We start from the raw sequence: 8,312 nt of genomic DNA, 5'->3' as shown, positions 1-8,312 counted from the left end.
CTGCGGAACACACGTGCATTTCGCTCTTTCCAAATTTCCCAAGAGATAAGAAGCATAAGGGAAAGAAGTGCCCCTTCGAGATTGTGACCTCCCGGAAGCTATGTTGCGCATCACTCCTTGACTGAAACCATGCCTCCCCAATCCGTAGCATGGACATCATGTAAACCGAGCCATGTTTTGATCATTCCCCAAACTCTAACCGTGTAACGGCATTAGAAGAGAAGGTGAGCTGCTGATTCTGGCGTTTGTTTGCATAGCGGGCAAAGGTTACAGTTGGGCCAGCCCCTACGCTGAAGCCGGTCTGCCGTCCAAATCCTATTGTTGATGGCCAACCAAGCAAAAAATTTGCATTTGAGAGGAGCCCAGTTGTTCCAGACCAAAAGATGCATATCTGAGTCGATAAGGCCAAGAAATTGTACACGGTATGCCGTCGCCGCTGAATATTGGCCATCATTGGTGAGCTTCCAGGAAATTGAATCAGCCACGCCGGGGTTGAGGTGAATGTGTGATAGCTCACTCCAAAGGTTGACGAACTCGGCTATGTGGTTCACATCAAGGTTCCCACCAATGTTCACTCTGGAGACCCATGTGTTATTATGTAAGGCCTTCTGGACAGTGCAGTTTTTTCTTGCAGAGATCACAAAAATATTTGGCGCCATGTCTTTGGGTCTCATACCATTCAGCCAAGCAGACTCCCAGAACGAAGCCCTTATCCCATCCCCAATCAGAACCTTGATGGCAGCAGCAAATATGTCTTTATCTTTGCCATCACACGGGTTCCCCAAGTTTACCAAGGCTTACTTGGATCCATCCAAGCTCCCCACAACCACTAGATCGAAGGGCAGTACTAAATTTTTCCAAGTTGAGAATACCTAGGCCACCATGCATTTTAGATTTGCACACTTGCTCCCAGTTGATTTTGCATTTTCCACCAGAAACCTTGTCACAACCAGCCCAGAGATATGCACGCCGCAAGGAGTCGATCTTTTTCATGACCTTTACAGGGAGGTTTAGCACCGTCAAGTAATATATAGCAATCGTCGTTACAACCGTCTTGACAAGCACAACCCTTCCAGGCGATGTGACATGTTTGCCCATCCAAGGCGTAAGTTGAGCTGCAATCTTATCCTCGAGGGGTTGGAAGTGGATTCTATTTAATCTTTTGATCGACAACGGCAGACCCAGGTATTTCATAGGGAAAGATGATCGGTTGGCCGGGAAGAAGAGGAGGATATCATTCAGATCCAAGTTGTCACATCGGATTGGGGCCACTAGGCTTTTCGAGCAGTTGGTATGCAGGCCTGTAATCTCTCCAAAGTGGGCCAGCATGTCCACAAAGAACTTGACTTCGGTTTTGATGGGAGCAAGAAAAACATCCGCGTCATCCGCGTAAAGGGACGCCCTGATCGTCATAGCGTTACCACCAAGAGGGTGCAGCTTTCCTTGGATAGTAGCCTTCTTGAGAATATGGTGTAGAGGATCGACCGCCAGGACGAAAAGGAGGGGGTTAGAGGATCTCCTTGCCTCAAGCCCTTCCCAAGCTTAATAGGGTTGCCCGGAATACCGTTGAGCAAGACTCGCGAAGATGCCGAAGCCAAGAGAATCGAAACCCAACCACGAAAGCACGGAGGAACTCCAAGGTGTTTGAGAAGGTCGAGGAGGTAGTCCCAGTGAACAGAGTCGAAGGCCTTCTTGATGTCAAGCTTGAAAAGTAACGCTGGTGTTTTGTTTCGGTGGAAACGCCTCGCAAGATTGCGCACATACATGCAGTTATCATGTATACGTCGTCGTTTGATGAAAGCACTTTGCGCCTGTGAAACAAGGCCGTTCATGTGTGGGGCGAGCCGGTTGGACATCACTTTGGCAATAATTTTCGCGATAGCATGTATGAGACTGATGGGTCGAAAGTCCGATATATCTTCAGCCCCATCTTTCTTAGGAATGAGTGCGATATCCGCGGAATTGAGCCAATGGAAATGGGTGGCATGCAAGTCAGAGAAGCGACAAATGGCCAACATGAGATTTCCCTTGATAATGTTCCAGCATGCTTTAAAGAAAGCACCGGTGAAGCCATCCAGGCCCGGGGCTTTGTCAGAAGGTAAGGCAAAAACCGCAGCCTTGACCTCCTCCTCGGTGATGGCTGCATCCAACTCCTAAAGGTCACAATTTGGAGTTGGAATGACCCCCCAATTAATGTCAATGCTGCGTGTGGGACCTTTTTTAGCGATGTTCTTGAAATGGCTATGAATCACTTGCTCCTTCTGGTCGTGTTCCGTGATCCAGCCAGAATTATGCTTGAGACGATGAATGAAGTTTTTCTCCTCTGATGGTTCACCCGGAGATGGAAGTAACAGGTGTTAGCATCACCCTCCTTCAAATTGGTGATTCTGGAGTTTTGCCTCTTCCTAGATTTCTCAAGCACAACCCACACGATGATCTTTCTCTTTAATCTTTTCCGAAGATCGTATTCCTGCTGGGAAAGCTCTCTTTGATCCATAGCCAGATCAAGATGCAGAATAACTTCAAGCACCATATGTAATTGGATCTTAGCTTTGGCGAAAAGGGACTTGCTCCAGGAGCGTAATCTTTGGCTAGTAGTTTTGAGCTTATGAAACAACCTTTGGTATGGCTCGGAATGTGTTGATTCTTCGTCCCAAGCATCCTTGACCGTCTTTTGGAACCCCGGCATCTTGGTCCAATGGTTCTCTAACTGGAAGTACTTCGGTCGCTTGGGACCATCCTCATTAGCGAGTAAAAGCGGGCAGTGGTCCGAAAGTGAGGAGGAGAGGGCATGAAGAATGTGATTGGCAAATTCGATGTCCCAGTCCTCATTGCAAAAAAAAAACTATCCAGTTTACTGAGCGTTGGGTTGTTTCTTTCATTGCTCCATGTGAATCTTCGATTCTGTAGATGGATTTCCTTGAGCTCGCAATAGTTTAAGGTGTTGCGAAACCTAACTAGGCGACTACGGTCCACATTGGTGCGGTTTTTATCTCGAGCCCGATATATTTGGTTGAAGTCGCCGTTAACCAGCCACTTTGTTCCTGGCAATGGTTTCTGAGATGATAGCTCCAGGAAAAAAACATCTTTGTGAATGCTTCTAGTTGGCCCGTAGACAGTAGTAAGCTTGAAAGATTTGTTATCTGAAGAATTCTTGATTGCAACAAACACCGAGAGAAAATATGATCCGAGCTGGACGTTGGATATATCGATCACCGCTTCATCCCACAATAGCAAGATGCCTCCCTTAGTACCATCAACAGGCTTGTAGGCAAAATTCTTCAGACGTTGGCCACCAAGATAAGCAGCGGTAAAAGGATCAATCACTTGGAGCTTAGTTTCTTGTAGACAGACCAGATGATAGGAAGATGCATCAATTGTTTCGTGGACAGTGGCTCTACGCCCAGGGCAGTTTAATCCATGAACATTCCAACACAAAATAGAGATGTTTTGATCTAACATTGGTTCACCAAAGGTACATCAGGATTACAAATGGGAAACAAACAGAACAACATCCACATAATCATAGGTCTCGCCAGGACCAGGGGCAGTAGCATGTCACAACAGCTACAAACAGGCGTACAACTAACAAGGATTTGGTGTACTATCATCAGGAACTGAACTACAATAGAGAGCAAGCTGCAGGATCAGATGCCCGTGAAGGCAGCCTCACCCAGCTCTGGACCTCCTTCTCCACCATGCAGCACCAGGGCCTCCTGCACCACTGAAGACAGGTCGCAGTCCAGCTGGAAGAGCATGCGGAGGGCCACAACGGCGATATCTAGCAGCTGACCTTGGAACATCTGGGCGAATTTAGCAATCGCCGCTTTTGTAACCTGCTCGCCCTCGGCCACAATGTTCATGCTGCGACAAAGTAGTTGTTCAGCAAGCTTCGCTATGGGCATCTTCCTCTTCTTGGCTCGGAGACGAGGGCTCTGTCGTGGCAACTGGAAGCCGGTCACCCCGGCCAGCGTCTTTCGTCGAGCAGTTGGAGGACTGGGCGGCGTCAAACATGGTGACGGGAGCAGCGCCGGCATGATGAAGATGGGTGTTGCAGACTCTGGAGAGGCATTGGTAGCAGTCGCAGCAGTCAAGGCTTCATCAGTGTGATCTTCATTCCCCTCATCCCGAGTAGGAGTTGCAGTAGCGAGGACAAGCTCCGACGTGGGGATGGCAGGGTCTTCTTGTTCCGTTCCCAGGCGTGGTGGGGTGGGAGTAGCCAGAACGAACTCTGGCGTGGAGATCACTACATCTGGAGCCATCTCTGGCAGCGTCACCTGAAGCTGAGTCGAGTCCAGCACTACTTGGGCATGTGTGGACTCCTTGTTGGGGGCGTGGTGTTCTTCCATCGTAAGAGATGGCTGGACTTTGGTGACCATGCGAGCCGCACCACAAAGCCAACCCAAGGCTAAACCAGACGAGGCAAGCTCAATGATGTCACTCGAAGTGGTGCGAGAAGAAGGCGGCAGTGAGCGCCCACGAGCCGAATGATCCCGTGAGCCGCCTCCGGAGCGGCGGCGGCCATCGCGGCCACGGTCACCGCCACGCTCCTCGCGACATGAACCGTGGTGATCATCTTCAATACGGGATTCCGGAGCGCAGGAGCGGCTCCGGAAGATATGATCACGCCATGAGGAACACAGCCGGTCATTCTCGCGGCCTCGCCGGTCGTGCCTGTCGTGGTCGTCATCGCGGCGGTGCCGGTTGTCGTCATACCGATGTCGAGGTGGAGGTTCGCGCCTGTCACGAACCCTGGACTTGCCGTCCACCACACCATATCTCCAGGTGAAGGGGTCAGTGTGCGGGCGAAACGGAATGTTGCCGGCCGCGTCTGGTGTGTAGTCCTCTAGCTTGTCCAGATGAATGATAGCTCGCCGCCGGATGCCCTGATGCCCAACAGCCATGGACGGAGCACCACCCATCCCCATGGCCACGCGGGGGGCAATGGTAACTTGCAGCACCTTGGGGATGGCCGAGGGGTTCTCTGACCACGCCCAAAGCATGAAGCTTGATGTATCTTCGCGACGGAGAGTGGCGATGTCGAAATAATGGACAAAAGAGTTTGGACCGAGGACCTGCGCTGCCACGGAGTCGCACCAAGCGTTGAGGGGGATTCCTTTGATGCAGAGGTGGGCGTGGTAATATGCATGCACCACATCAGAGTGCGCGTTGTAGCGCCAGTTGGCGGAGTGGATGTCGAGGCCGTTGTGCCGGAATCTGCCTGACGCCGTGACCTTGTCGCGTTGGTGTTGATAGTCGAAGAGGGCGAAGAAATCTTCAGGATAGTGCGGCACCACCTTGACATCTCGCACACCGAAATCCACATCGAGGGCCTCCTTGATCTCAGCAGCGCTCACCACCGGCCTGTTCCCACCAAGCCACAAGAAGGCACCCAAGGAAGCAAGGCTGGCGGTGTTGGCCTCCATCTCTGGCATGGAGACGATGACCACACTCCCCTCCTCAGGCCGCAGCGAAGGGTCGCCAATGCGGGGCGTCTGACGCGGCATGGTGCACAGCACACCCGATGGAGAGGACCGGGCCGAAGAAGCAGCAACAGGGGATGATGCAAGGGACGCGGATGAGGAGGAGGGAGCAGCAATAGCAGCTTGAGACAACGATGGGAGGGACCGAGGGGAGGGGGATCGGAAGTTGGAGCAGCCGCTCGCCCTGTGTCCAACCTGACGGCAGCGCCGACAGGTAAACGGATTCCTACAGCTCGCCTTGCAATGGCCTTTGAGCAAACATCGGTGGCACTCTCTGTCTTGGATCTTGACGAACTCACTCTGTCTCCTTGGTAGGGAATAAGAAGTCGCGACTCGACGCCTTGAATGAGGGTGGTTAGGTCGCTCTTTACGCCACCAATGAGCCGGCCGCACCAAATGCCATTGATGTTCCTGAGCATCCGCGGCGGGGGTAGAGTGTCTTGATTCCCGAGCAGCCGGCGCTGGGCTCAAGGGAGAGCTCGTCGAGTCCCATCGAGCCTTTGCCTTGAATGAGGTTGCAGACGCGGATTTGAGGCATGGGCGGTGAGCTCCTTGAATGGGCGGAGGTGTCGTGTCTTGCAGAAGACTTGCATTGATGGCGAAGTAGACTTTGCGCTGCACACCGGCGGCGACCGCAGCAGCCGTAGGCGGAGAGTGAGTGGCTTGGGGATTCAGATCTGAGGAGCTTGACGCCAACTGGGGAAAGAGCTCGGCCTCCAGATCCAGCCTTCTGAACTGCGGCGAAGGGAACCCCGGAGGGAACCACGGTGATGACGAGGAGGCGCCTAGGGGCGAGATGTGGGCAGCGGCGGCCTGAGTGGTGGCTGCGGGGGCCGGAGCGGCGTGCCGCAGGAGCGTGGGCGTTGGCATGAGAGCGGTAATTGCCTCAATATCGCCCATGATTCAAGGTGGTATGTATACAGTTGGAACGGGTGGCCATGGAGTTCTTTTACTGAACATGGATGACAACACATTCTCTAGATCAGTCTACTTCCTCCTTCGATATAGGCATAGTGTTAGATATAACTTTACTAGTCATGTCGTTTTATTTTCTTTTTTATGTTTGACTTGTTGCCTATGGCTATGTGCATCCTAGCTATGCTGAGGCTGGGTGTCGATTTGCTATTTGTTGAGTTAATAATAACGCTCTTTATCGAAAAATGAGCATGATTGAAATCCGCACCAGATCTAGTACAAACATGGTTGCAGTAGCTGAGCATGAAGTGAATCTCAACGGGGAAAGGACAAGTGAAGAAAATGTAACCGGGGCTTAGAGGTTTGTAGGAGAAAGCAAAGGTGTCATGTCCCAGGATATGATTGGCCTGAGAACACAAGAATACACCCAAAATATAAAAGAGAAGGTGGATGAGTAATAGAAGAATCGAAATTTGGGGTAGGAACAATAAAGCACGAGATGGGGGATCAAAGAACAGGAGGAAGGAGAAGGCATCGGCCTAATGCATTTTTTTATCGATGACCTCCCTCCTGTACGCTTCCTCCATCTAAAATGTGACATCACATATTGTCGCATTTTAGGGGGCGAGAATGTCCTGGGAGTGCATTTTAGAATTGGAAAACACATATTGTGGCTTCTAATGTATATCAGTTGTCCAACTCTGAATTTGCCAAAAAAAGTTGTCCAATTTTGAAGATTGAAACATAAGTTTTCTTCTTATAATGTCCAGTAGGTGAACATCTCCATGACATTTAAAAGTGTTTCTCCAACAACATGAGCAATGGAGTCTGTCTCAAGCACATGCCTACACTAAAATTGTTCGACCTTACCAGAACAACTGTTGTAACCAGCCTCCAAGTGTGCATGTTGAACCAGATGTACTGGTTGCACTGTTAGATTTATTCTCAAGACTGAAACTGGAAGAACCAGTCCATATGTGTAAATCCCAATCAAGTTTGCATTACCAAGTCCCACATGAAAAGTTAACCGATGGTTCGCTGATTTGTGCAAAATAATAATTCAAGAAGTGGGTGGCAACCAACTTGAACTGCTACGGAAAAAAAATATCTTATAGACTATTGGGCATTGGGCTGCTAGTGACTTTAGTCCTACCCCGGTTACGGCAGGATGTTTGGACCATCTTATAAGGGAGAGTTCCACACTCCCTTTAGGCTAGTCTTTTAGGATGTAGTGGGCTCTCTACTAGTAGTAGTGGTGTGTTCGATGCACATAAAAAATGTGTGAACATCGACCGGATGTTGGGAGCTGGGCATGAGACTGAACAATTGGTATCAGAGCTAGAGCCGCGTGCCCACTTGGTGGGCTTCCCAGGGCAAAGGGAGAGCTAGAGCCGCGTGCCCACTTTTTGGAGTTACAGAAGTATTGCGTTTGTTCAGATCATTACAGACTGTTCTATTTTTGACAGATTCTGTTTTTGTTGCATAGTTTGCTTGTTTTAATGATGCTATGGATTATGTCAAGGGGTATAAGTCATGGAGAAGTTAGAATACATTAGGTATTATGCAATAATAAAATATGAATGGGTTTATAACAGTATCTAAAGTTTATGATTTCCTTATTATACTAATGGATTCCACGAGGTTCGTGTTGAGTTTTGTGTGCTGAAGTTTTCAAGTTTTGGGTGAGATCACGATGGATGAAGGAATAAGGAGCGGCAAGACCCTAAGATCATCTCCACTCGCCCCCCAGCAGGCCCCCAAGCCACTTTTTTATAGTCGTCTCGAAAAATTCAGCCCAGTCGCGCCCCCAGAAGCCCAATTTTCGCCGGTTAGGGCCAAAATTAGTGCCGGCGGACCTAGGCTGAACCGGGCGTGCTAGGGTGCACCCGGGGCGCAGGGGGAAACATTTTTGGC

This window comes from Triticum aestivum, chromosome 3B (genome assembly GCF_018294505.1).
Source record: "Triticum aestivum cultivar Chinese Spring chromosome 3B, IWGSC CS RefSeq v2.1, whole genome shotgun sequence".
In the NCBI taxonomy this organism is placed as follows: domain Eukaryota; kingdom Viridiplantae; phylum Streptophyta; class Magnoliopsida; order Poales; family Poaceae; genus Triticum; species Triticum aestivum.
This window is presented reverse-complemented; position numbering follows the sequence as displayed.